The sequence below is a fragment of the Myotis brandtii genome, unplaced genomic scaffold (assembly GCF_000412655.1).
Source record: "Myotis brandtii unplaced genomic scaffold, ASM41265v1 scaffold756, whole genome shotgun sequence".
Classification (NCBI taxonomy): domain Eukaryota; kingdom Metazoa; phylum Chordata; class Mammalia; order Chiroptera; family Vespertilionidae; genus Myotis; species Myotis brandtii.
In genome coordinates this window covers 372,202-388,345 of record NW_005371023.1, presented here as the reverse complement: position 1 = coordinate 388,345, position 16,144 = coordinate 372,202, and positions in this window count along the sequence as shown.

The following is a 16,144-nucleotide window of genomic DNA, read 5'->3' as shown; positions in this document are numbered from 1 at the left end:
AATAAAATAAAATAAAATAAAATAAAATAAAATAAAATAATAAAATAAAATAAAATAAACGTACTTTAAACACACACGTTTATGGGATAAGAACTAACTAGAAGTCATTGACTTTCTTCTTTTTAATAAACATTATTAAATTTTATTAACAAAAACTTTGTACATTTTCTTTAATACATGTGGAATTTTGCATCTAGGTAAAATGACAACACATTCAAAATTTACCATTTATATAAATTGTTACAGAAAAACAATCAGTGGGTTAAATAAGTAAAATAAACCACACCTATTTTTCAAGTTATCTACAAAAAATTTAACTTTCTTAAAAATTCCCCTGAACATGTAAAAATAAATTAATTTCACCTTTCAATTAAATCCACTAATTAGAAATATTACAAATCAAAATATCAATGTTATCTTATGAATTTTTCATAATGCAAAACAGATTCACAAAACTCGATTTACAGAAATGAGGTAAGAACTGTGCAATGTTTAACCAAGAGACATATTGCAGAATTAACATGTTCTTCCAGCTAAGTACACAGTGGAAGTCTAATTACAGCTGGGTCTTTCCCACTAATAATTCACACATTTAAGGACAGTTCAATGATTATGTCCCCAATTATTTAATTTATAACAGCCATACTGTCACACCAGGAGTGTGGCTACCCAAAGTGGAAGGACTGTCATACAGATTTCACCTGTTTCTGAAACTGTAGTGGTGGGTTGGTTATCTTGTTTTGTTTGTTTGAAATCAATGTCAGAAATGGGAAGTTATTTAAATTAAAAACCAAAAATTCTTACCAAATCCACTCATTTTTCCTGTGACTCATTAGTGGATAAATACCCAGGTTATAGTTTTGCCTGAACTATCTACAGTGGCATATAAAGTTTTTAATAAAGACAGAACCATGGGGAAGGCTGCTGGTGCAACACTGACTATCCTTGCTTCAAAATTGGTTTTATTTATATTATATCTGAATATCCAGAATATATGCTGAGGCAAATATTCATTGATTGTAGATTTACAAAAAATTATCTTTTCTAGATGAATAAATTTTCCCATTGGTTTTGTTTATATGAATAATTAGTAATATCTTCCTTAAAGCGTTTTGTTGGGTCTGTTTTATTTCCCTTGATTTGTGCAATGGGTCAACTGGGTTAATGTGCATATGAAATACACATACATGAAAGCATCATGTATTCAAGTAATAGCAGTAATAGCTATTAACCAATGACAGCTATTGTTTATTGAACACTTATACTGTAGCAGATTCTGTGCTAAGAGTTTTAAATGCATTATCTCAACAAATTTTGACATGAATAAGTATGTTATTCCCCAGCTTAGAATTTAAATTTTTGAGGTCAGCATATAATCAGTGGTAAATATTGGATTTGAGCCTAGATTGGTTTACTAGAGCTTTTATCAAGGCAAAAACCTGCCCACACCATGAGATGAGACTGCAATGGGGGACGAGTGGACCCAAGCAGCAATGTGACTAAAACCAGCTTCACTGAAGTTCACTGAGGGCACCCTCTGAGCTAGGAAGAGCAGTCCAGGGAGATTTATAATAAGGGTGTATATCTGTCTGCAATTAACTAACTGTTTATTTGCAAATATACATATACAAATATACATATGCAAATATATATATTCTTATACATATGCATATACATATCTATATGAATGATTATTGTCTCAGCAACTACAGCAAGTGCAAAGTTGAGAGATTATACTCAGGGATTGGGTGAATGGTTCCTAAAATGTTTGATCTTGGCATAGATTATGAAGCACTTGGAGCTTCAACAACATTCTAATTTCTCACATGACTCTTGTGTGAAACCTTACCAAATCCAAATCCAAATTACCATTTGATATCCTTCCCACTTGGGAAGAAGACCATGGCAGGGAAGCAAATGGTTATTAAAGATACGTGATTGGCCCAGTGCTCCACATTTTCTGTATCTTCTACTTTTAGAGTCTTTTTTTAGGTAAAAATTTCAAATATACAAAGTAATGGTATATTATGTCTGTATTTTATACTTAAAGGCAACTAAAATAGTTCATCTGGAAAAAAATGGCAAGCCAATTATAAGAGCTATAAAGATTTTTTTCTGTGGCAGTTACTGCTATTAACTAGTTCTTTAGTTAGTTATTTAATTTTAGTTAGTTATTTAGTTAGCCAGAACATCACTTTTAGCACAAATGATGACTATTATGTTTAACTTTTTTTATTGAAGTAAAAGTAGAAAGAAATACAATTCAATGATAAACACAAAAGGAATGTATTTAGGCAACTGCCACATAGATGAAGAAATAGTACCACCACTACCGCTCCACAGCCACCTTAAAGGCAATCATTATTTTGACTAACTCATAGATTACTTTTGCTTATTTTTAAAATCTTATATAAATGGAATCATATATTTTTATTTGCTGTGTCTGCCTCTTTTGGCTTAATACTGCAGGATAATGCAATGTGGCATTGCATGCTATTCATTCCTTTTATTGCCATATGTTATCTAACTTCCATGAATATACCAAAATCTCCTTATCCATTCTAGTATTGAGTGGTTTCCAATTTTGGGATATTACAAATAATGCTGATATAAACCTTTGTGTACATGTCTTTGGCACACAACACTGTCATTTAAGGAGTATATACAAGGAAGCAAAACTGTTTGGCCATAGGATAATATTTCCAACTTTGGAAGGTAACACAAATAGTTTCCTAAAATTCTCATACCAATTTCATTCTCACCAGCAGTTCATGGAAGTTCCAGTTGTTTTCATATTCTCACGTCACATAATCAGTCTTTCTCATGAAGTTTAAATTGTATACTACTTTTTAATAAGCATAAGTTAAAATTAATTTAGAATTAGCATTTTTGTGTATTAATCTATAGAGGCGATCACTATCATTAAGAAATAAACCCTAGTGCTTAGCAGTAGATTTGAGAGTCTAATGCAGATTTACCAGTGTCTCTGCTACTTCCTATGTTTAAATGACCAATACATTTCTTTGCCTTTCTCTCAATTTCCTCATTTAAAAAATGAAAATAATATCTAAAAGGGTTATTATAGGTTAAAATAGTCACGTTTGTCATAATACCAGGAAAACAAATCATTCTAAAAAGCATTCTAATATTGTCACCTAATAGTATTCTGACATTGGCTGAAACCACTAAGCAACCATAATGTTGACTTTTGCCACCATATGCTCTGTGATTTAGAAACAAAGTTCGAATTCAAATTTCTATTGTCTTCCTCTACTCCTGATTTATAACAACAGAGCCATATAGAATCTAAACATACCTCAGGTTCCCTGGCCCATTTCCTTGTCTTCGAGTAGACACATATCTATAGCACTTAATATTGTTTTGATTTTCCTCACATTATCCACATATATTCTCATTTTCTCCACTAGATCATAACTTTTTTATTTATATCTCTCCCTCAGCCAACACAAAGAATCTCTCATATAAAAAGCAATCAATAATTGTTTGTTGAATTGCATTCATTTGTTCGTATCACAAAACCCTAAGACTCAAAACGCATCTACTATACCACACACATTACTATGAGGCATAAGACAAGTATAGATTCTCTATAAATGCCAGTGAGAACAATGGTGGTAACAAAGGCAATCAAAGTAACAACATTAAAGAACCACTAGACTGCTGAGTATTTTACAAATCTCTATAGTTTTCCAAAAGTCCTTATTTTCCTAAAAACTTGGAAATTGTGTTTTGCCTAAGATAAGCCAGTCTATTTGGATCTGTTTAATAATTTTGTGCACATGAATTCTAAGCAGCTTATAATTGGCAGAACACATTCTTCTGTGTCTGATGCATCACTCCTGCTCAATGAATGAAGATCCAAAGAATCAATGAAGAGACCTGTGCTTGGCATAAAAAACAGAATAGGAAAGAAACAAACCAACATAAAGAAGCTCCCTCTTCTTCATTTTTATTCCTACCCATATCTCTATAATGGATACTCTTATTTTGTTGTTAATCCTCACCCGAGGATATTTTTCCCTTAATTTTTAGAGAGAGTGGAAGGGAGAGGAAAACAGGGAGAGAGAAGCATCGATGTGAGAGACACACACATTGATTGGTTGCCTCCCACACACACCCCAGCAACTGAGATACTTGCCCTTGACCGGAATAGAATCCAGAACCCTTCAGTCCACAGGCCAATGTTCTATCCACTGAGACTAACTGGCTAGGGCAATACTCTTTATATGACTCTTACATTATCCATGTTTTTAAGTATTTCATGCACATCTACTCTGTCCAAGGTACTGAACAAGTTACGTACCTACAATAATAGATCAAATGAAATCAATGCAGAAAAAAAATAAAAATAAAAATAAATAAAACTCAGAATCTTGTGGTTCAATCTGTTTAAATAAAACCAAGAAAGGGAATATAATATAAAGAGAGAAATCACAGATAAGATGCTAGGACAAATCATAGAAATCATCTTTGACTGAGAGCATAAGGAAAGATTATTTGGAAGGGAAAACATCCAACCTTGGTCAGAAATAGAGAAAAGCTTTAGGTGAATGCTACATTCTTTCCCTAAAAATGTAGATGGCTCTAAGCCTCTCATCCAAGTAAATAAGTCATCGTTTTGTTTTTCTAGCAATGATCATAAGTGATGCTGTGATTTGTGTGAGAATTTAATTTGACCCTGATTCCCTCTTTTCAAGGAAATGTGTATTTCATTTAACTAGGCCTGTGTTGGTGACTCTGGTCACGCAGTGTGAATGCATAAATGAGTGTTTGGAACAAGACTATACTTGTAGAAAAATTACTTACTTAGCAATTAATGAGCCTATTTTCATTGATGCCTGAGGCGCTTGAAAAAATGATGGGAATAAATTGAGGCAATTTATTTAGAAATTGCAAAATTGTTCACATGAATAGTATTTGTTACCTACTACCTTTTACAATGAGACTAAATATACTTCAGAATTTAGTGGAGGAGGCAACATTTATAGTACGCAAACATCATAAAAATCTCAGGAAGAATTCTTTTTAAAACCTATTTAACGTAATACTGAAAACCCGATGCTATGATGTGATATGTATGGAAAAGAATAGTCCTGCATGTGCTAATGTAATGAGGAAGGGATGTACTTAAGAGATGAAAAAATCTTCAGAAAGAAGGTTTCCCTATATGAATTAAAATATGTAATAATATACAGTGCAGAAGAATGAATAATATATAGTTGAGAAATATCCATGGATATTGACAGGATGTGTAAAAGAAAGACTAAGACATTGGGAGTCAGTCCACAAATTTATAAATTCCTTAATAACTTTTTAAACGTATTTCAAAAAATAAAAATGATATTAAGATAATGATTCCTATCATCCAATTTAAAATTTAGTGGAGGAGGCAACATTTATTAATACTTCTTTTTCTTCAAGGACAGGACATTCTTCCCAGAACTTGTCATGAAATAGTTAAACTATACAACCCAGCGCCAGGCATAATGGATGTTACAGAATGCTTCTCAGGATTGAGTCACAGCTTTTCCTGTTTTTGTTTATTTGTTTTGTTTTGTTTTGCTTTTTGGCTTTGATGTGTTTAGTAATAGGAAAAAAAACCTTTACATTCAAAGATGAAGTCGAAAGTTGAGGTTGAAAAATCCTTATCAAACTCAAGGTATTGATAAAACTTTATTGACTACAATAGCATAGGCAGAAAGAGTGCAATCCCATATATTAGCCAATGTTTAGAGAATGCATATCAAAGAAGCAATCACACCTTTTTAGAATCATATAACTATTTAATTCTCAGTGCTTCTTGGATCTAGGCTTTAAGTAATCTGAACAGAAATAACTATAGTTAAATATAGAATAGACAAAAGCTCTTAAATTTGAAATCTTACAAGGAGACTGACTATCTAGGAGATCTCTTAGCTCTGATTCAAGCAACTTATTGTTTCAACAGGGATTACCAAAAGCACGAATAACTATGAAACAGAAGGGGATCCATAAACAAACCCCCAAACTAGAATAATAAAAGCAGAGAAAAGATAGGACTATTGAACTAACATTACTCAGACACATTTCTGTTTGCTACTTCTAGATAAGAGTTTCACTAATTCCTGGGACATATTGATAAAATAATACCAGTATCACACTGTTAACATATTTACACATAAATGTAAGATATTACCTTTCTAAAGAACTGTTTCTTGGACATTGTCAAGACTCTCAAACACTACAAGTTGGTTGGGGGGAAATGTGATTCATGGGTCTCTAGTTCATTTGCAGAAAAATTGTGAGGAATAAGGAAAGGGTTTTCCTCCTATATAGGCAAATACCTTTGCAATTTCTTAGTTCCCCTTGGTTGATGTTGAAATATTTAAGCCTGTATTTTGTGACTAAGTTACATAATCTTTGTGTAAACAAGATGGTTCTGAAGGCCCAAGAGTCTTAGAAATGTGTCCTTTCTTCTGGACACAATTATGAATCTAACATTTATGCAAGAGTTATTAATTATACTTTTTTGAGTTAAAATTATTGTCATGGCATTGGTTAATAAGATTTTATAGGTTTTGTGTGTATATTTCTATGCTACATCATCTGTATATTGTACTGTGTGCCCACCATCCAAAGTCAAATCTTCTTCCATCACCATATATTTGACCCTCTTTACCTTTTCCTATCCCTCCCAGCCCTCTTTCCTCTGGTAACCACCTACTGTTGTCTGTGTCTATGAGTTTTTGTTTGTTTTTCTTACCTGTTCATTTGTGGCTTTTAGCTTTATATCCCACATGTGAGTGAAATCATATGGTTCTTAACTTATAATGTTTTAGAGTTGTATTCCACAGTGATCTTTATAGAATCTCATATTTGTAAGTGTTTAAAGAACATGCTGATAAAAAACACAGTGAGAGTTATATGAGGGGCAATGGGTATATGAAATGCAAAATTATATTTGTAGTCAATATTCTGGTACCAAGACCAGTTTATTGGGTGAGTAGCAACCTTTACAGGGGGTGTGGCTAAACCAGGATCATTTTTTATAACATTCTTCCTACGTAAAACTCATATCTAAAACAGTCTAAAATGTCATTAACACAACCACTTAGCAGCCAAAGCAAGGAGTATATGGTACTCCTACCATTCTTTGAGTCTAAACATCTGGTACAGATCATTTATCCTGTGCTATGAACTAAGAACTTTCTGTAAGAATAACCTATTTCTGGAAAATAATCAGATGATGCAGTAATTCTGCATCTGACAGCCTGCCTGTCCATTTAATATTACAGATTTGAATTTTTAGATCCAGAAACAAATGATGTAGTGGAGGCACTGGGGCAAGAAATGTTGACACTCAAACAGCTGCAGAATTTGATGGTCCATTTGAATTTTCCCCACAAGGTTTTCATCCAAGCTTTTCATTTTGAGGAGGCTGAGCAATGGCTACATCCAGATTCTGTCATAACTATGCCAACAATGCAAAATCATCTAATCAAGTTCTCTTAAATTTAGAAGGATTAGGTTTAGAGTGTTGGTGATATTTACTGTGGGTGCTGGCTGGTACTCCTTGCTTGTTCTTCTATAGCTCTTCTTTTCTTTTCCCCACTTGATAAATTAGAAAAAAGAGGATGCTCAGGGGTGTGTGTGTGTGTGTGTGTGTGTGTGTGTTTGTGTGTGTGTGTGTGTGTGTGTGTGTGTGTGTGCCCGCCCCTGCCTGAAGGACTACTCATGTACTATTCAATGATCACAGAAGTGGGACCTGGCAGAGCCACTCAAAGGCATGGTTTATTTGGACCAATTCCCCTCTACTAATGGTGATGGGAACCATAGTTGCCAAACAACAGATTTCCACTCAACTCCAACAATCTGGCTGGTGTGGAAATTGTTCATAAGCAATCAGTGTGTTCCAATTTGATAATGTGCCTACTGAGGCTCTATGGTTATACTCTCTGATAGGCAATACCTAGTGCAGGGGTGGGCAAACTTTTTGACTCGAGGGCCACAATGGGTTCTTAAACTGGACCGGAGGGCCGGAACAAAAGCATGGATGGAGTGTTTGTGTGAACTAATATAAATTCAAAGTAAACATCACTACATAAAAGGGTACGGTCTTTTTTTTTTTTAGTTTTATTCATTTCAAACGGGCCGGATCCGGCCCGCGGGCCGTAGTTTGCCCACGGCTGACCTAGTGTCATGCAACACAGATCCCTGAAAGGTGAAAGACTAATTTCTAATTCCTGCAAACTGCCTCTGATCTTATACTTACAAATGTAGACTCAGACAGAGTCAAAATATGTTTGCCTTATTTTTCTGTCCTGCTGTAGTCGAACATTTGTTTTCTAAAGCACCCCTTTCTTTTCTGTAGCATTTGGTCCTAAAGGTTTTATCAAGGAATTCCCTCCAAGCTTACATCCTACCTGTCAACATCACCCAGAAGACTTGGCATCTAGGTACATGTGAACAGCTAAAATAGAAAGTATCTGGTTTATGGCTCAGATCCTTCCTTATGGCACTCAAACAACACAGAACTTTGATAGTTCAAATAAGCAACCATCACAACCGACATTTTAACTAATTAGAGTAGCTTCATATACCTCCAGTAAGATGAAAAAAAGGGGGAAAGACCTAAAAATTGATTTAGATACCCGCAATTTTATTTCAATATTTATCCTACCATATTTCAAAATTATAAATTGAAATTATATCTGAATTTATTTGGCAAGACTCAGAAAATTAATATGTATTCATTGACATCTGTGAAAAGCTGAAATCTTTTGTCCAAATGCTCTTTCATTCATACCTGAGAGATAATCAGCTTTACAAAAAATAGACATATAATAAAATTCATATTTTCATACTAAGCATATAGTTTTGTCCTGTTTAATACAAAGAAAACCACTGCCATATTTAAGCAATGAATTAACTAAATTAAAGTTAAATTACAAAATATTCTATAGTACTCCATTATCTAGATTTAACACTTTACAAAATGTGATAAAGACTTCCAATTATTTATGAACATATTCTTGCAAGTCTTTAATATACATTAGGAAAATCTCAATTTGTCTACCAGTATTGCTAATTAAATGATTCATGGTATGAAAGAAAGTAATTTGCAAATAAAATACTTTCTTCAGATGCATATTAATCCATTTTGCCAAGACAAACTGTCTATCTATAGAGGGTAATATTATCTATTTTCTTTCATCTGAAAAGACATAAAGAATTCTAGTTTAAGCTTACAGTCAAACCCCTATATTAGTTTACAATATTAAAAAATAAAAATAAAAACAGAGCTGAGTAACTTGTCAATCCTTAAAGCATTTCTATGTGACAGATAATAAGTAACTTAACTATTTACTTTCTAATTGACAAGAAATTTCAAAAATAAATGCACAAAGATGTCCCCATAATATGACTGAAAATACAATTTTCCCTTATATAAGTACAATTTCAGGATGTGCTTAAGAATAAAATCCAGTATGTTTCTATAAATATGGTAGACTGGTTAAACGTGGAGAAAAACTTTCCAAAGTATGGGTACAATGAGGATAAAGAAAAGAAAACCATAAAAAATTATAAAGAAGTTTGATTGAATATAAATAATCTATCATTGCAGATTAATTGATTAAGAGTATCTAGCAATTTCTTGTGGCCTACAAGTTGACTTTAAGCTGGCCATAGGCATACAAGGTTTAGTTTATTTTGGTAGTTGGTAAAACAGAAGAAACACGGACACTTAAGTCAAGTAAACTGGAGAGAAAAAGTCCTCTCTCAGTGTTGGCTCCACCCAAAATGGCAAAAATTAAATTAGTCTTCCATAAGAATTCCTAACCACAGGAACACACTAATGTTGGTGTTAGAATCAAAATTCATACTTCTTATTGTAAGTGAAAAATCTCTAGAGTGAAAATTTAGTGTAAAGTATTCTTAGGTTTTTACAACACCCAGGTGCCTATTACAAGTAAAACACATTTTCTTATACTTTTAACATGGGCCTCAAAAGCTGCTACAGATACAGTTCCAAAGAATGCCAGCTCATTTTATGTGTTTTAAGTCACTAAACAAGCCCTCTATATGCATAAATTAGCAAAAACAATAAATTATAAAACTAGACCCATGAAGATAATAAGTATTGATAATATCATATACATAATATAAAGTGAATATTTAAAGAAATAAGTTATTTAAAGTATTATGGGGAAATAAACGTCTATAAAACTTGACCAGACAGATTGGGAAAAATAATTAAATAGCAGTGAAAAACATTCTAACCGAAAATAAAATTTCAATCTGAATTAAAATGGAGATTAGACACAAAGAAAAATAGAATGAGTGACCTGAAAGTTATATCTGAAGAAGTTACTCAAACGAAGAATGTAATATAATTATAGGGACAAAAAGACGGAAGATATGAAAGAAAGGCTGGAACACAAGGAAGACAAAATGGGGAGGTCAATATACATCCCACTGGAGTTCAAAAAGAAATTGAATATATATGGTAGATGGGAATTTTCCAGAATTGTTGAATGATTCCAATCTTTGATTCAGAGGATTTCAATGAGAACACAATTTTAAAACAAAACCTTAACATATTACCATTAAATTACTAAGGAAACACAAAAACAAAAATAAAAGTATCCAGAAGGAAAAAAAAAAAAAGCAGACTACTGACTACAAAGGAATAACAATGAACTGCTGTTTGCTTCTCAGTAGCAAAAATGGAATGACAATGAAATAATATGTTCAAAATACTGGGAGAAAAAAATATATCCAGTGATACTGTTTTCTAACACTAAGCCTCTAACCAATAATTTCTAAAGATAAGTAAAAGCTAAATAATTTCAAGAGTCCAAGAAATCTTATATAGGTGGGGCAATCTATCCTACCAGATATTGAAATGTGCAAACCCAAATAATTTGAAGAGTGTGTACTAGCACAAGGATAGTAGACAATTAACAAATGGCACAGAGATGACATCACAGGAACACACCCACCCATACATGGAATGGAATATGCAAACAACTGTGTTGAAGACACTTGCAATTCACATAGGGGAAAAATTAAAATTTGATCCCTATCTCACACTATATATAAAATCAATTTCAGATTAATACAAGACATAAACATAATAGGCAAAACTTATAAATATTAAAAACACAATGTCCAAGGGTCGCTGGTTCAATTCAGGTCAAGGGCGCATACCTGGATTGCAGGTTGGATCCTCTCCCGGTTGGTGTGTGTATGGGAGGCAACCAATTGATGTGTGTTTCTCACCTTGATATCCACCCCCACACCTTACCCTCTGTTTCTCCCACCTTTCCCATCCCTCCCTTCCACTCTCTCTAAAAATCAAAGGAAAAAATACCCTCTGGTGAGGATTACTACCACCAACAACAAAAATATTTAAACTATCCAAAACATTTAAATTAAAAACTTCTATTATTTAATAGACTCCATAAATAGAGACCAAAGACAAGCCACAGAGAGGGGGAAAACATTGCAATTTATGTGATGGACAAAGATCTATTATCCTCCATTTTAAAAAGAACTCCTTCAATTCAATACAATATAGGCAATCCAATAGAAAATTAGTCATATTTCACAGAAAAGGAAACACAAAGCATATGAAAAAAATGTTCAACCTATTTAGGAACAAAAGCTATTCCAAATGAAACAAAATGTCTCACCACTTTGTACTTGTGAAGTAAAAAAGAGAAGTCTTACAACTCTTTTTGGAGAGGTTGTGAAGCATGAGGAACCCTCAACCTTGGTTGATAATGCAGCCAGTTGGTTTGATCACAATTTAGTATTACCTACTAATATTAGATACTAGAGGCCCGTTGCACAAAATTTGTGCAAGAGTAGGCCTTCCTTCCCCCTGGCTGCCAGCACCGGCTTCCCTCTAGTACCGGGAACCCGGGCTTCTCTCCAGCTGCTGGCAGGCACCCAGGACCTGGCTTCCCTCCAGCCACCAGCAGGCACCCAGGACCCAGATTTCCTTCACAGCCCCAGCTTTGTCCTCAATGTCGTCTGGAAGGATGTCTGGTCTAATTAGCATATTATGCTTTTATCAATGAGAGAGAAAATCATTAATTGGCTTCCTCCTTTACATACCGCCCCCCCACTAGGGATTGAGCCTGCAACCCAGGCATGTGCCTTGACCAGGAATCAAACCGTGATTTCCTGGTTCAATGGTCAATGCTCAACCACTGAGCAACACCAGCCAGGCATTATTAATAATGAATATGTTCTGGTACATGTAATTCTACATTTCCAGTTCTAAAACTTTTCCATTGACATGCAGTAATGCGTCATCTACTTTTCTAATGTAAAAGCTCTATACATTAAGAATATATTTCTGTTGCTGAAGTAAAGTATGAGGAGACTTTCTTTATAAAAATTATTTTATAATCACACATATCCTAAGACATATTTAATAAAACTAGCAACCCTAAATTCTTCTCTAACAGTCTACACTTTTCTATTTTCTTTCACCATGATCCTGGAAGAATCACAATGTTTCCTTTACCGAGTGCTCAGAGCCTACAGAACTATTTCAACAGAAAGGATAGTGATAGGGAGGATCCACTCACCACCAATCACACAATAGTCACGTCTTAATTCATAGAAATTATCACTGAAGCAACATGTTTGTGGTTTTTGTGTACGTGTACACATGCCTGTGTGCATGTGTCATGTGTGTATATTTTATATTAAACTATAAAAATTTACATCAGAGCTCAACTTTTTCTGTAAAGAAGCAGATAGTAAATATTTTAGGCTTTGGAACCACAGAGTCTCTTGCATAACTACTTAACTCTGCTGTTGCAAAAAGGCAACCATGGAAAACAGTATATTGTATTTTAATAAAACTTCAAAAGAAAACGGGCAATGAACTAGATTTGACCTACAAGTCATATTTTCTCACACTCTAATCTAGATAATTATCTAAGCTTCTTACTTTGCTGAAAACATAAGTATGTTACAGGTGAATTATGAATTGATTGGGGGTAAATAATTTCAGTTAAAGTTTTCTGAGTTAGTTGAGCCCTATTCTATTGTGAAAATGCTGGCCTCTTTTAGTTCCGTAAACAAGGCTAGTTCCTTCCTGACTCCTGCTGTCACTCACAGACACTAACTATTCTCTCTAATGGAAAAGCCTCCCATAATTTTTTATCTAATTAATTCTGGATACTCATTTTTTAAGTTTTGTTAAAGAGGAGAGCAAAACATTCACTCAATTTTTTCTGTGTATCCGGTGTATGTCAGTTGTTTATTGTTTAATATATTTTTCCTCCTAGACTGGAAGCTCCATGAAGGCAGGAGCCCTACTTATGTTCTTAGCCACTGTGTACCCAGTGGCTAGGATAATGCTGCAGGAAAATTAGACAACTGGCATTTATGGAGTGAAAAAATAAACTGCTTTAAGAATGAGTTCTTCTAAAATTATATTATCAGTTTTCCACTTACAATCTTCCACCATCTTGACTTTCTTACAAGATAACCTATAAATTCCTTAGTATGTCAAAGAGGACCAGTGCCTGACAATCCTTCTAGCGTCATCTCTTGCAACATTACAGTCTCATTTCCTGGCCTTAATCCCATGCTCTACTTCAGTGTGCAAATGCTTACAGAACCAGAGCGCCAAAAGTTCTGCAATGCACAAAACTGACTTTGTTGCTTGCTACCTTCTCTACAAGGTAACCTAGTTTCTCCATATCCTCCAGTTCCCCAAAACTCCTACCCCAACAAAAACTTACAAAAATTATGTCAAAACTCAACATCAAGAAGTGTTCTTCCATGCAGCTCACCCCCTGTCCAGCCCCCTTTACAAATGCCTGCTCTCTCCTTTGGAATCACTTCTGAAACCACAAGGGGTTGTTCTTTACTGCTTCACCTATTTGTTGTGCTTTTAATGTTGACCATACTCAGTTTTTCAGAGGACTGGGACCTTGATTCACAAACACAGTGTCTGTCACACATATAAAAGTAAAGGAGCCTCACACCTCTCTCAAGGAAGAAGTTAGCATCTCTGTTCAAATGCTTAAGCAATTTTATGATGAATTTTCATGAAATAATAAGATTTCTTCTGGGATACGAATTATCCACTGTGTCCAGTCAGCTAAAAGTCTGATCATCTTCCACCAAATATACCCTTATTTTTGTGTATATATATTACTAAATGCTTCTACCAAGAATGGATCTTTGAACTGGCCCACTAGAGGCCTTTAACCCTGCAGCATATTGCCAGGATGTGCTTTTAACATATCCTCATAACTACATGTCCTGAAGAGGTCCTTAGAAGAAAATCTTAGTAGGATCTGAGTTTACTTACATATGCTCTCCCTCACAGAGACCTAGGAAACAAACAAAAATGTACAAATTTAGCTCAACCAGCAGAGCCGTGTCTTGCATACTGCCTCGGTATGATGAAAGGCTCTTCCTACTAATACATAAAAGCATTAGTTTAAAAATGAACCAGTTCAACAGCATAAAGCATTACACAAACACTTATGGGAAAAACTGGATGTTCAACCTAAATTTTAAAAAGCATACCAATTCCCATTCCTCTATTAACTTCTTCACCTTGTGAAATTATTCAACCTATAAATTCCTTAGTATGTCAAAGAGGACCAGTGCCTGACAATCCTTCTAGCGTCATCTCTTGCAACATTACAGTCTCATTTCCTGGCCTTAATCCCATGCTCTACTTCAGTGTGCAAATGCTTACAGAACCAGAGCGCCAAAAGTTCTGCAATGCACAAAACTGACTTTGTTGCTTGCTACCTTCTCTACAAGGTAACCTAGTTTCTCCATATCCTCCAGTTCCCCAAAACTCCTACCCCAACAAAAACTTACAAAAATTATGTCAAAACTCAACATCAAGAAGTGTTCTTCCATGCAGCTCACCCCCTGTCCAGCCCCCTTTACAAATGCCTGCTCTCTCCTTTGGAATCACTTCTGAAACCACAAGGGGTTGTTCTTTACTGCTTCACCTATTTGTTGTGCTTTTAATGTTGACCATACTCAGTTTTTCAGAGGACTGGGACCTTGATTCACAAACACAGTGTCTGTCACACATATAAAAGTAAAGGAGCCTCACACCTCTCTCAAGGAAGAAGTTAGCATCTCTGTTCAAATGCTTAAGCAATTTTATGATGAATTTTCATGAAATAATAAGATTTCTTCTGGGATACGAATTATCCACTGTGTCCAGTCAGCTAAAAGTCTGATCATCTTCCACCAAATATACCCTTATTTTTGTGTATATATATTACTAAATGCTACTACCAAGAATGAATCTTTGAACTGGCCCACTAGAGGCCTTTAACCCTGCAGCATATTGCCAGGATGTGCTTTTAACATATCCTCATAACTACATGTCCTGAAGAGGTCCTTAGAAGAAAATCTTAGTAGGATCTGAGTTTACTTACATATGCTCTCCCTCACAGAGACCTAGGAAACAAACAAAAATGTACAAATTTAGCTCAACCAGCAGAGCCGTGTCTTGCATACTGCCTCGGTATGATGAAAGGCTCTTCCTACTAATACATAAAAGCATTAGTTTAAAAATGAACCAGTTCAACAGCATAAAGCATTACACAAACACTTATGGGAAAAACTGGATGTTCAACCTAAATTTTAAAAAGCATACCAATTCCCATTCCTCTATTAACTTCTTCACCTTGTGAAATTATTCTTATCAATATTTTAATGTCACCGAGTCTGAATGAGAGAGGAATGTGGCTGCCTAAGCAGATGGCTGTCACAGACTGCATACCACGATTAAGAATTAGTGCACAAGCGGAAGCAGCCTGATATACTATGAACCATTCCTGAATACCAGTGCCACCTGAGCTTAGCCTTGAGGAGTAAACAAGACCAGTTGGGGCTATAATAGGTCAGCCAGTTGCAATGGTCACCTGAAAAAGTTGCCTAAGTAGATCAACATGAGGATTCTAGAAATGGGAGAAATGTTTGCTTTCTCTGATTTCAAGTTTTGCCCATCTGTGCTGCCTTGCTGTCACTGGCTGTGTAACAGTGTAGGGGCCTCCAAGGGTTGCCAAATGTTCTAGCATATGCAGCGACTGGTATATCCAAGGAAGGGCATTCCATTGACATAGCATGGGCTCCA